General features: G+C 47.7%; 1 long non-coding RNA gene across 1 annotated transcript; it reads left to right on the plus strand.

Annotated features, from left to right (window-relative positions):
- Positions 1 to 2,344: 2,344 nt before the first annotated feature.
- On the plus strand, positions 2,345 to 14,071 carry LOC128330715 (uncharacterized). The gene is made up of 3 exons (XR_008310223.1): positions 2,345 to 2,416; positions 7,071 to 7,293; positions 13,840 to 14,071. It is a non-coding gene; the product is annotated as an uncharacterized LOC128330715 (long non-coding RNA).
- Positions 14,072 to 14,376: the final 305 nt, after the last annotated feature.

Here is a 14,376-nt window from a genome sequence, read left to right on the forward strand (position 1 = left end):
GAACAAAGAGGAGGAAGTGAGGTCTTCACTCAGGAGCCAATGTCTGAAGTATGCTGGCTATTTAACACAAATGTGTTATATATATATAGATAGATAGATAGATATAACTCCCCCCCACAATGCACTACATGCACAATGCAATGGGGGATTTGCCTGTCAGATTCTGTATCTCCTAGGGCTAAACTCAGCCCAACGAGACACACAATAACCGGCAGCCAGGTTAAGGTTGCGCTTGCAAAATCTTAGCTAACAGCCGGGTTGGTTTGAAGGGTTAGGTAGGCAGGAAGCATCGGGATCCACGGGGATTCCGGCCTAAGATCGGCTGGGCTGCCCTTGCCCACGTTAGGCTGGTCATGAGAACAGTCCCATTGATTCTCAGGCCCAAGATACAGCATTCTTTAGACATTCACCCAGCTAGCATTGATTATTAGCTCAATCATTTTCAGCAACAAATTGACATGCCTAGATCTTCCTGTCCAGTCTTCTAGATTCTAGGCTCGGTTAGGATGTTGGATAACAGCTATCTTTATATGCATTGACAGTAATAAACTCAACTCAACTAAAACTAAGACATGCCTATATATCTCAGACCAATCTCTTTTTCTTATAACAGAAAGATATTGTCTTTCAGAGTTTCTTATGGCCGCCAAGAGAGCCCAGAAGCTTGCAGCACATTAAGCACTCTCGGACGCATTTCAAAAGATCCTGCTTGTTGTTCGAGGCAAGGCCTTTTCCTTTTAAAAATAAAAACACATTTTTAAAATCCTGCTTCTATCCCACTCTTACCTGGGGTTCCAAGTGGTTTCCATCCACAGGACGGATCAGATCCTCACCTGCTTAGCTGAGTTTCTCCCAGACCATTTTCTGAGTCCTAGGTGGAAGAGCAGAGACACAAGTTACTGGCTTTAAAGCTTGGGATCTTCTCCAATGATGGTGGGAATTGTGGAGGAGGAGACTCGCCATCCAGAAATGCATGGTTATGAAGGCCAAGGGCAGCAAAGAGTGGGCTAAGGCATTCTTCATCCAGATGAGATGGCTCCCCCATGAGGCAAGGTGAGGTGACAGTCTCAGGCGGCACTTATGCCCTAGGATGGCAAGTGTAGGCACCCTGCCCCCCTGCAGGTGTAGTTTCGCCTGCCTGCTACCACCGCCTCCCACCAGCTCCTCTACACTCTGTCACCCTCCTTTCAGGTGTCCATCCCTTTATCCTGGCCCCGTTCCTGATGCAGACAGTGGTCTCTACCTCTTCTCCATTGTCCAGCTGCCTTATCTTTTGAAAATTTATTTAATCTATTTTAATTGATTTATCATTTAGATCCCGCTCTTCCTCCAAGCAGCTCAGCGTGGTGTACATGCCTTTTTTTATCCTCACGACAACCCTGTGAGGTAGCTTAGGCTGAGAGATATATGACTGGCCCAGAGTCACCCAGTGAGTTTCATGGTGGAAAGGGGATTCGAACTCGGGTCTTCCTGGTCCTAGTCCAACACTCTAAACACTACACTATGCTGGCTCTTCTGGGCATGTCACTGTATGAAATTGCAAGTCAGCGGTGGAGTACAATGACTTATGTTGTATCTTCTGATGGATTTTTCACATTTAGCTGTTTTTTCAGGATAAAAAATAAAATAAAAATAAAATCAAGCCTAGGGCTACAGTAATGCAAAGAAGTTCCCGTCAAGATTTCTACCAGTTGCAGCTGTTAAAAGGCAGAGGACTCCTGCCGGGGGTGGGGGGACAAAACACACGGCAACCCTACTGTGCAGCCTCCCCAAAGTTCTGCAAAGGTTGCCTGGTTTCTCTGTGCTGGTCAGGATAGGGGGTGCCAGAGAGCCTAAGCGACACACGGAGCAGCAGCACCAGCTCCATTGGTTGTCATTCCAGGCAGGGCAAGGCAGGACATCTTGATGTGGCAGCGTATTCGGGGTCATGCTGCTCTCACTCTGTGCAGGAGGCTGGCCACCTCAGAAACAAGACAAGAGCCCTGGTTTGTACACTTCTTCCTGTGCAGGCACAATGCAAGTCGTGCTGCTCTAGGCGCGTAGGCAGAATTGGGGGGGGACAGGCAGGGCAGGTGCCCTGGGCGCCACTGAGGTGGGGGCACCACACCAGTTCCTGCCACCCCCACCCCATTGCCCCACTGCCCAGCCTCAGCGCCCCCCAGCCACTTGCCTCCAGCTCCGGCCTAGGATCGGCAAGGCCTGCAAACTGCAGAGCTCTTCTCTCCCCGCCTCTCAGCTGATCGGTGGGTGGGCGGGGCTTCCAGAGAGGCCTCCCAGTAGGCCTCCCTGAAGCCTGAACTGGGCAGGCCCCAAGCAAAGAAGGAAGGAAGGAAGGAAGGATGCAGGCAGAGTTCTCTGCAGCAGCAGAAGCAGCAGCCGCCCCTCTGCCAAGACCATCCAGAACAGCTATTGCTAGGTAGGCTATGAATTCCTTTTTGTGGTCCCCCCACCAAGGAATCTGCTTGCCATAGGGCTTTGATATGGGGGTGGGTGGGGCTGGGGCGAGACTGAGAAGTCTCTGAATATTTAATTGAAAACAGACTGGAAAATGTGCTGGCTTTAAAAACAAAAACCATCTAAAAAGGCTTATAAGTGGCTTGTTTCAGGGCAGAAAATTACAAAAACTTCTGGAACAAGTATATTTTATTTATTTTCATTCAATTGATGTGAATACCGGTTCGTCCCTGGGTCCGCCTTTTTGCCAATCAAACAGACTCAGTGGGGATCAATTAGAGGCAATTTTATTTGCTGCTGCAGCCAGCAAGGTAAATCAATGGGCTATTGCTCTGCATTGAAATACAAATTGGTTATAGGTGCATCTTACATTTATACAGACAATCTGAATGATGTTGACACCCTAGACATAGTATACTTGGCAACAAAATGGTGGACTAAGTATCTAGTACGCATGCAAAAGATTCATTGTTCGTCTGGTGATCACTCCTTATTTGGTTACATCCTGTTTTCTTTAACTGTCAGCAAAGAACAGTGAGCATTCATCTGGTGCGAACCAAGTTTCTTTAGATACAATTTAGTGGAGAAATGACGTTGATCATGTGAGGCCGTGTCCTTGAGCTGGCCTGAGCTGGGCTGGGGTTACTTTAAGTTAGAGTGAGGTATTCTAAGTAAAATGGAGTTACTTTGGTTTTCTAAAACACATCACATTCATTCATAAATGCACTTATGTTCAAGTTGTTTTGCAACCCAGAAAGTCTGAGTGAGAACTGTGAAGCATGTGCTGTGCTTTTATTTTATTTTTCTTGTGTGTGAACTGCTCCCCATAAACTTGCAGCGACTTCAGGGTAAATCTGGCCAACATGTGAATGCAGCACCTCCATTCCAGAGGAGATGTGTGTTAAAGGGCTTTAATAGCCTGGTGTGAAAAACCTCCTGGAATCAAACTTTTCTGAATTTGTTCAGAATTCTGAGAAAACAAACATAGGCTCACCTTGCATGGTTGAAAGTCTCCTTTGCTAATCTGCAGCGAGGGGGCCATTTTAATCATTAGCGTTGCTAGTGTGTTCTAGGCATTAAAAGTAGCACAAATATCTAGTACTCCATGTATATCACTATATACTGTGAAGTGTGCATGTGTGTATTCAGTGAAATGTATTTCCAGGCAGCATACGTATTTTGAAAGATCCGACTTAAATCCTTGGGGGCCTGTGGTGTGTGGAGGCCCTGGACTTTGAGGGGTAGGGGCCCATTTTGAAATCTCACCTTGGCCCATTCCAACCTTGCTATGCCTCTGAATGGCTCATGTTTTCAGGTATGGATCAACAAACATATCTAGATGGTACAGTGTTCCTTTTAAGAGGGATTTCCAGATATTGTTGACTACAAGTCCCATCATTCCTGTTTGGACAGGGGCGCAATTTCAGTGCTTGCCCTAGGTGCCATTTTCCCTGGTTAGGCCTCTGGGCCTGGGGGTGGGGTGCGTGTGGAAATTCTCTCTCACCAGCTCCTCAGTGAAAGTACACACTCCAGAGCTGCCTGGCTACCAGCTTTCTAGCCTGCTGCTACCAGTCTGTGTGGACAATAGTTAGAAGGATGGACTGGACCAATGGGCTGACTCGGAAAAAGGCAGCTTACTAGAAGGTTGCTAGATCTCTTGTATGCCTTTTCTTCGGTCTTCAGCACAGACAAGTGAGAGCATCAGAGCCCAGGGCAAGAGGGAAGGGGGGAGCTGGCAGGCTCAGGGCAATACACATGCCTCAGGCAAAGAATCTACATTTCCTCTGGCTCTGCTGGCTTTAAACAAAGATCCACAGCTCTTTTCCTGTTGCACCCTGCTGGCTTTTCTGGTTTGTTTTTGTTTCTGGCTTCTAGCTAAGCTCAGTCTCTGACTAGTTTTACAATATGTGTTTAAACAAATGAGCACATGCAAAGTGCAACTCTCTCTCTCTCAAATCCCCTGGGAGAAGGTAGGAACATCCTTAATTAAACAGAGAGAGACAACAACAGACCTCCTTTGGAGAAAAAGTACTGAAGAAGGGTCTCCCTGCCTCTGGCCAGCAGCACACACACACTGAACCCCGCCGTCTCGGCCTGGAGCCCCACTCCCCAGGCTCCAGCAGCAGTCTCCGTCTCCGTCTCCAGCCGCTGTCCTCCTCCTCCTCCTCCTTCTCTCGCCTCCTCAGCATGCCTGCCGGCTGCCTGCCTGCTTGCGCACCCCAATGTGATCACACCAGGCAGGCAGAGCGGTTTGGGCAGTTGCACGCACCCCCAACTGACTGAGTGGCTGTGAGAGAGAAGGGGAGGCAGAGCAGAGCAGCCCCCGTGTGCGTCCCAAACACCTCACCAGGCCAGGCAGGCTCAGCCAGAAGCCCAGGCGGTGGCTGCTGCTGAGTGAGGGGAGAGCAGGCTGCTCTTGCCTCTCCGCTCACCCCGATCCCCCCCCCGCCCCAGGTGTCGGTTTATGCAGATTTACACACACACACATATACCCCACGGAGAGAGAAGAGAGAGAGAAAAATAAAATAAAACAAAGGTAGTACCACAAAGTCATTACAAAGGTGGAAGGGGAAATCGCATTTGTCTATTTTCCCCTTCTGACCAAAGGCAAACCCACCCCCCCACCGCACACAATCTTCTTCTCTCGTGATCATCCTGCTGCCACAAGCTCTGAGGGAAGGAACCAAGAGGGAAAAGAATCACATGCTGTGGTGCAGGGCCCCCGCCTGCGAAGTTTATGTTAGCCATGGGGGTGCTTGGCAAAAGAAGGGTCTAATTTCTCCCCCCAGAACTGCCCACCAATGTCTCCCTGTACAAGCAGCCGTGAGAACTGCTCCTGCTGAGAGGTGGCCGCCTCCCTCCGCTCCAAATCTGCTTTTCGAGCCTCTCTGCACTGCAGGGTAGGGCGCATGCGAGACATACACACAAACACACACACGAGAGAGAGAGAGAGATTAGAGCAGAGGAGCAGTTTACTTTGTCTGGAGAGTGTGTGTGTGTTTGTATGCGGTTGATGCAAGAATGCAGCCAGCCAGCAGGGCAGGCAGACGCTGTGTGGCCTGCTGGACAACAAACAGCAGCACACAGCAGCAGCAGACAGCTCAGACAGCTCTCGGGCCCGGCCTGCGCTCTCCACCATCCAATGGGAGCACCCACCCGCCGCCCCCGTCCCACGCTGCCCAGAGATCTCGTGTGAGTGTGCTGCTGCAGCCTGTGCAAGTGAGTGTTGGTGGTGGGGGTTCGGGAGCCACTGGTCCGCTCGCCGGCCACCCTGGATCCGCCTCTGCCCTCCACTCCGGAACAATCTGGCTGAGTTAGGAGCAGATTTTCTGGTTGCTGCTCTGGATATCAGCCTGTAATAAATTTAAGGTGGCGATGATGATGATGATGATTACAATGATGATGATGATGATGATGATGATGATGACGATGGTGGTGATGAACAACTTTGTTAGCTATCCCATAACAAATTGTTGTCTGGGCGGCTCAAAACATGAAATGAAAACATGAAATGAAAACATATAACACATTAAATCATAAGAGACCAAAAGGGGCAGGGGTGGGGGTGGGGAGAGGAAATACAAAATGCAATACAAAGAAATTTTAAAACTCTTTTAAAATTAGTTTTAAAAAATCAAATTTGAAAATCAAAATTTAAAAAGCCTGACAGAACAAAAAGGTCTTTAGGTGGCATCTAAAAGAACAAAGTGAGGAAGCCAGGCGAAGCTCACTCGGGAAGCTATTCCATAAATGGGGTGTCAGCACCCAAAAGGCCTTCAACCTAGTAGCCACCCGCCTCACTTCCTTTGGCAAGGGCACCCGGAGGAGGGCCTCTGAAGAAGTACTTAAGGTTCTGGTTGGGACATATGGATCAAGGCACTCTGAACTTTGGGGCCGAAGTCCAGGGCCTCCACCAGTGTTCTCTCTAACAGGGATTCCCAGATGTTGTTGACCACAGCTCCCGGAATCCCCAGCCAAAGGCCATTGCAGCCAAAGGCTATTGCTGGGAGTTGTAGTGAACAGTATCTGGAAATCCCTGCTAGAGGCAACACTGGCCTCCACATCCCTGGGGGGTCCCAAATCCTTTTTAGTTTGTTTTGGGTGCTGTGGTCTCCACTGGCCCTCAATCGACCAGGCACTCAAGTATAATTGTGACCTGTTTCAGGTGCTTTAGAGACAGAGGGGGGAGAGATATGTGGGATGGGAATATATTAAGTTGTGTGTTGATACATTTCTGCTAGTGCATATCTGCATAAGTGTATCTGTTTTATATTCTTACATTCTTGTGAGTTCAGTTGCTGTTTGTGCCCTCAAGAAGCCACGTATGAAAAATATTCCATGTGTCACAGTGTCTGTGTGTGTGTGTGTGTGTGTGTGTGTGTGTGTGTGTAGGGGGGATGATGCTTAAGTTGCAGGGTGGGGGTGAGGGGTGGGGTGCTCCACAAACCTTTAGGTCCAGGCTCCAAAATTACCTAGGTGCACCTTTGCCTCTGATAGAGCACAGACTGTTTGGAGTAAAGGTGTATGTGGTTGGTTTGTGTAGTGCTGTAAGCAAATGTGCTCAGGCTGGCCTAGATGCAGCAGATTCTCTTTAATGTCTGTTTTCATTCTGTCAGGTCCACAACACCACCCCTGTTGGCACCTCCATCTGTACCTCCACCCTCACCTCCATCCATACATCAGTCCGTACCTCCATCCGCACCTCCATCCATAAATCAGTCTGTACCTCCATCCGCACCTCCATCCATACTTCAGTCCGTACCTCCATCCTCGCCTCCATCCGTACATCGGTCCTTACCTCCATCTGCACCACTGCCTGCACCTGCGTATGTACATGGGGTAAGTGAATGTAGAGTAATCTGGGCCTGCTTCTTCCTATCATTAACCTCATCATATTAGAGCTGGTCTGTAAGACAGCCTAGTAGAAAGTACGATTGTCAGGTACATTTTTTTAAAGGTAGCTAATTTCCACAACCTTTTACTCATGCCAGTTGACTATACCCTACATGAACCATCCACTCCCCCTTTGAGCAGACTTAATATGCTCTGCATGCATTGCAATATACTTAGGCTTAAAACAATCACAAATGAATCAGTTCCCACTAAGACATAGTCAGAAAAGAAATGGAATCTCTGCTTGTTAAAGGTGGGCCAGAGAAAGTTGTTTTCAGTACTTCACCCACTCCCAGTCTCTGTCCGGGATGTAGGAAGGCTGGCAGCAACCATGGACAGGCAAGTGCCTGCCCTTTTCCTGCCAATGCTGCCAGGCCGGACCCCCCGCCACGCAACAAGGTCTCCTCTGCCAGCACCGGGTCTCCCTACACACATACTGCTACTGCCGCTGCCTCCTCCTCTGATGGCAGGCTTGTCCCCGGCTGTGCTGTCCCCGGCCGGCCATAATCCTTCCACCCTGTGTCAGGACACCAATGCAGGAGGCGTTTCCGGGGCTGAGCAGCATGTGTGGCGCATCCAACTGGAGAGTGCATTCTGTGTTGGCCCAGCTGGGGGCTTCTTTGCCCTGCTTGCCAGGGAGAGGAAGGAAGAAACCCACTGGGCCGGCGCAGAAAGCACTCGCCGACTCAATGGGCCATGCAGACACGTAATCTGGGTGGGGCAGGCAGGGCACGTGCCCTAGGCGCCAGTTGCAGGGGAGCACCAAGAGCTTACCATGCCCCGCACCCAACCACCACAGTTGTGTTTTTTTTTTCAGGGTTTGTTTGTTTGTTTTGTTTTGTTTTGGAAAATCCCCCCCCTGCTGGGTGCCTACTGCCACCCCCACTCACGCAGCCGCACAGGACACACAACAGAGATCTGAGTCCCGGCGGAGAGCCTGCGCCCCCGCCCCTACCCCCCCAGAGCACTGACTTTCCGATTATTTTTAGGGAGCGTTTGCTGCCTGAAAGCGTCTATTGCAGAGAGGAAGAGAAAGGGAAAATAGATGCTTTCAGGCAGCAAGCCTGCCCTGAAATGAGACTGAAGAGCTCTCTTCAGCTCTTTAGAGCTCGAGGCCACACCCCTTTGCATGTGATGTTGTCATGTGATACTTCACATGCAAAAGGGCGTGGCCTAGAGCTCTAAAGAGCCGGAGGGAGCTCTTCAGTCTCATTTCAGGGTAGGCTTGCTGCGTGAAAGCACCTCTTTACTCCAAGGTGTGCTCCTTATTCAGTAAACAAAATTTTGCAGGCAACCCCTCTCCCCATCCAGCTCAAATCCTATCTTCCTTTCTTTGGCTGGGCTTTTCTCTGTGCTCTGTTGTTGGAGGGGGTTAGAGGGGAGGGGTGTGGAAGAGGGTAGGTACTTAGCTGTGCTGGTTTGCCCTTCCAGCATCTCATGGGTAATAGCTTTGCTGTCTGCTTTCGTGGAATAGGGAATTGCAAAAATAAATTGCTTTGAATTATTTTGTAGAAGGCATAACTCTTATGCGAGCAGTGGTCATGGTTCATCTTTAGTGATGTATTATAAAACTGTATTTGGTTGTTTGCACTGGGTTTTATGCTTTGTGTGTCCAGACAGTCAACAGTTGATGGTGACATGCTAGTGGGCTTTTTTCTTCTTCATTCCACAGATTAGCTGTAGAAGCTGTCTCAGGGCTAAGATGTGCCTTCTACAACAGACACATGTAATACTCTCTCGGGTGTGGGTGGTTGTGATTCGAATTACACATGGCCACTGGCAGTTGCGAGTTTCAGCAGAGAAATGGGTGGAATGTTTTTTACCTCTGGCTGCTTTTTTCTCACATGGATGGAAAAGGAGCCTTGAGAGGGCAACATTAAGGAGGAAAAAAATAACTGCTGGGGGGAAATATCATGATCCTTTGCTTTTTGTCCCTTTGCTCAGATGTATAGTTTTTCACTAGCTGATTTTAATTAAAAAAGCAAAACAGTTGCGGTGACTGGTACCTGCATCTATTGCATAATGTTGATTTGCCTCACTGTTCCACTGTAGTGCTGTTAGTGCAACTAACCGTTCTCAGCGTGCAACTTTTGACACTTATAGATGCTCTGCAATGCTTTCTTCTTTCCTTTTGGATTGTAGCACTGTGTTCTGCTTCCTCCTGTTGTGGTCCAGGCCTGATTTATATACTGAATATGCTCATTAGCTAGCATACAAAATGAGGCCTGTCTCATAGTGTCACCAAGTGACCAAGTTCTTTTATAAAGTGACCATGTAGGATCTGGACGCAAGGAAGAAAGGAGATCAAACCAAACCTAAATGATTCAATGGGCTTTATTGAGTACAAAAGAATAACAACATCAATCTAACTGAGCAGAAAGCAGAACATTCTATCAATATTACAAACAGTATTTCAACCCTAACCAGCAACAATATTCACCCAGTGTTCCTAACTTACATATGTGTGTGTATTAAATCTTCCTAGAAGCTAATACAACTCAGATACAGATGGAAAAACGGGGGGGGGGGGGGGAGGGAGGTAAGGAAGGCTGAGGGCTGGCATGGTTTGGGGAGATCAGGAATTAGTAGAGGGACGAGGGGAAAGGAGAAGAAGGTGAAAGGATGGAGGGATCCAAGGCTTGTAGATGCAGCATATTACCAGGATCAGAGGCTTGAGAGCGGTGGATCTTTCAGCTGAAGGAGAGAAGCTGTTGGCTGGAGACAAGAACTTTTGGATCAAGCATGCAGTTTCCTCAGAGCATGTCTGAGAGTCGGAGCACCATGGCTGGGGAAGTCTTGACTTCTCATTGCGCAGTGGAAGTCACAGACAGTTCCTGCCCATAGACAGAGTTCCTGCCTCTAGCCCCACGGCTTGGGCAGCAAACCCTTGGATTGCTCATGAGCAGATCTTGGTTGTAGGCACAAGATTGCGTGTAGGCACAAGACTGCCTGTAGGCAAAAGACTTCTAGTTCTCTGTCCGGTAAGACTGTTCTTTATAGTGGTATTTTCCTTTGATCTCTCATAGAGTCTATTCAAATCTCCTCATCTTTCCCTGTGTCCCCAAAATGGTGACAACTTGCTGTTACCTTCTGGATATCATCTTTTAATTATTCAGCCAGTCCAGAGAGATCTCAAGCTCATCTTCTGTTAGCTGCTATCTTGAGGAGGGGACATTGCCCAAAGCAAATCTGCATCTCTGAGTTGCAAATGTGCCCCTTCTCTTGTCCCAGATTTGCTAGCCTGATCCCAAAAGGTGTTAAAGGTCAGGAGTTAGTGAGAGAATTATTTCTATTTGCGTGAGACAGCAATTACATTATTTCTTGTGTACCTCTAGCTAGTGTGTCATTCTAACTAGAGAATATTCCTTAAAGTACATAAAAAGGGGTACATGTGTGAGACGAGTTAATCAATACATTTGACTGAGGCAGAAGCATCCTGTCAGTGAGGAAAAGGGATAATTTCAGCAGTGTGAGACTGGTCATTAAGCCTGACCCATTGAGTCTCTTGTGAGTTCCACAAACACTGATAACCAATGCTAGATTACCCCTGCCTTTACAAATCATTTACCGGGCAGTCATGAGATCTGGGCATCATGTTCACCTCAAGTTCAGGCATTTAATTGAACTCTTAATATAAAATGAAATCAGACACAGGCCTGAATTCCATAGACTTCTGGGTTGGTACCTCTGAGTCTAAGGTTGGGGTACATGTGCCCCAACACTCCAGGGGGTGTTGAGTGGGTAGTTTACCACTCCACCAGATCTATGAGGCAATTAGAAAAGGCTAAGGCTTCTCCTACAAGGTAAAACCATGAGGGGGGCCAGGGGCGTAAGAAGGCTGGAGTGGGCCCAGAGACAAAATTTGAAAATGGGCCCCTCACTGACACACACACACACACACACACACACACTTCACAATAGATAGTCATGTGACTTGCCTCTGGGGCGCCCCTCGAGGCGTGGGGGCCCCCAGGCAGCTGCCTACCCTTGCCTAATAGTAGTTACGCCCCTGAGGGGGGCATATGGACTACAGATGGCTTTCTGGGGTTCTGCACCTTGTCTGCAACTTCATTCCTTTATGTGCTTTATTAAGGCAGCCCCCATTCCATCAAGGAGGGGAGGCTTATTCAGTAATTGGCAGTAGCCTGTGGTGGTGCATGTTTATGAAAATGAATGCAAAATCAAAATATGGTTAAGTTGAGAAGAATAAATATATTTAAATATAAAGGTCATAAAAAGGAAATATGCTGGAAGCTAACGTTAGCATTTTTAGTTTTTTAAAAATGGAATTTGTGATTTAAGTCTTGTCTTTGAAAAGAGTTGACTATTAAAATGTGCAGTAAATCATGTGTAATTGAAAAAGGGTTGTAATTGTAAACGTAAGTGCAAAAGGTGGTTCTACATCTGAAAGTTGAAGGCACTTTCTAGCATTTACAATAAGTTTTTCATTTACTGCCAGGCATGCACACCAATGTAGAAACAGACTTGTATTAAGGTGCATAAACAATGCAGTCACCAAAAGAAACCTGAAAAAGCTTAATATGCAGAGACTGCTTCTATGAGGCGGATGAGTACAGGTGTAATTGATGGATTTCTTTGTGACTTTTCCTGAGAGCTAGCATAGTGTAGTGGTTAGAGTGTTGGACTAGGCCTGGGAAGACCTGAGTTTGAATCCTCATTCAACCATGAATCTCACTGGGTGACTTTGGGCCAGTCATGTATCTCTCGGCCTAACCTACCTCACAGGGCGGTTGTGAGGATAAAAAAACCCCATGTACACCACTCTGAGCTCCTTGGAAGAAGAGCGGGATATAAGTGTAAATATAAATTTAAAAAAATAGGCACATGGATGAACAAAATCTCTCTTCCTATGCTGTTTGCTCTGATTGATTGGAAGGGGAAAGGAGGGGACAGTTGGATTAACATTCCAGAATTGTTCCTAAGTGTACCCCTTATGAATTAATGTATTAGTTTCTCTCTCTTCCTTGCCCTAACCTTGAGATTGCCCAGCAGTAGCCCTGCCTGCTCATTTTGTGTATCTTACTCTGAAGATGGAGTGGGTTTTTTGTTTGTTTTATTGCATGTTGTAGCTGTATGTGCATGTAGGCTGACTTGTGTTTTGGAGGAGGCACTGAGGCTGTAAGGCCCCACTCTGAATGCAGGTGTGCGCACACTGCCTTGAGAGTGGTTAGAGTGCTGGTCCAGGACTGGGGAGACCCGGGTTCAAGTCCCCATTCAGCCATGAGACTTGCTGGGTGACTCTGGGCCAGTCACTTCTCTCTCAGCCTAACCTACTCCACAGGGTTGCTGTGAGGAGAAACTGAAGTATGTACACTGCTCTGGGCTCTTTGGAGGAAGAGCGGGATAGAAAAAACATGAATGCTGCTGCTTGCTGGCAGATAGCAGCTGGCGGGGGGGGGAGGGCAGGGGGGTTGCTAATACACACTGCTGGATTTGGAATGCAATGAACATGCAGATCAGGGAATGTAAGGACTCCATCCAGTCTCCAGTCCCTCTCTGACTAGCTGATAGGTGTGGTGATTCCTGCTTTCTGAAGAAGGCTGTATGTGTGCTGCCTCAGCAATTTGCATCAGTGAAAGCATGTAAGGTGCAGTTTTAATGTTCAGTTAGTGCCATCATTTGTTAATTAAAAGATGAACAAGCTTGACTTTTATTTTTGAGGAGATATTCTGGTGAAGTTATCTGAAAGATGAGTGTCAGATATTTGGGGGTGGGGCGCAATTTCAGTGCTTGCCCTAGGCGCTATTTGCCCTAGCTACGCCTCTGGGGCAATGTCACAACAGGGAAGGAGACAGGTGCATCATCAGGTAGCAGTTGGGGGGGGGAAGGGTTCCCTGGGGGGAGGCTGCACCCAGGTGGGGCCCACGGCCGAGGGGCAGTCCCCCCTACTCCATTTCATCCCTACACACCTGGTCTCTGTGATGGGATTCTCAAACAAAATTTGTGGGGTGGAATCCAGAGCTGCATTTCTAGCACCTGAACAGCCTTCCGTTTTTCAGACCTGAGCACCAGATCTAGGAAGGGATCTGAAGGAGACATCTGCTTTTGCAAAATATTTTTCTGACATGTCTTTAGTTATGAAGGGAAACGGGAGCGCACACAGCTCCCAAACCTGGGTAGGACCCGTCTCCTACTCTCATTAGAATTGTATAAACCAGCCCACTATGAGGAATTATGGTTTTGCAACCATTTCAGTCCGTAGGAGACCAGGTTTAGAGCGGGAATGCTGCAAGACACCTTGTCTGTGTACCTGCAATCCTGTCAAAGATCTGTGAGAGCCAGAATTGGGCTGTGCTGGCAAACCACAAAGCAAGGTTTGAAGGTTATGGAAAAGCAATTGTGGAAACCAGCCCACAGTTTCTACTTTGCCATTGTAATGGCAACAAAGAAATGTCTCCCAGATTCACTGGGGGGAACCCAATTTACTGAGAGCATTTTAATTTAATGATTGTATCTACTTCATATTTTCAGAAGTTCGGGTGCAGGAAGCGAGGGGGGAGAAAGCGAAGGTGGAAGAAGAGCAACTGAGCGGGGAGGAAGTGGATCTGGAGAAGACCAACCTTGGTTATTTTTGTAAATAGTGTTATTTTTTATTATTGCTACTATTATGACTATTATTATTATTATTATTATTATTACTATTATTATTATTATTATTATTATTATTATTATTATTATTGATAATAAATATATTCTTCTGAAAGACACACCTCTGCTCCTCCTCCATGGTCTCTACAGCAAGAGTTCTGCTTATGTACAGAACAACATTTGGAAGCTTCAGAGGTTTTGTAGAGCATTCTGGTTCCTGCTCTGAAATCGAGAGACCTGTGCACCGTGCGTGCCTCTAGGGTAGGAAGAATACTCCTGTCCCTCAGTTACTTGACTATCATAACTCTAGCAGCATAACTCTAGCAGCAGCAGGGGCAGATTCGGCTGAGGACTTGCTCACCCACCATTTGCTGCCTCTGCTGCAGGCCCCCCACTGACCCCACCACCTACTGCCTCTGG

Source organism: Hemicordylus capensis, chromosome 6 (genome assembly GCF_027244095.1).
Source record: "Hemicordylus capensis ecotype Gifberg chromosome 6, rHemCap1.1.pri, whole genome shotgun sequence".
In the NCBI taxonomy this organism is placed as follows: domain Eukaryota; kingdom Metazoa; phylum Chordata; class Lepidosauria; order Squamata; family Cordylidae; genus Hemicordylus; species Hemicordylus capensis.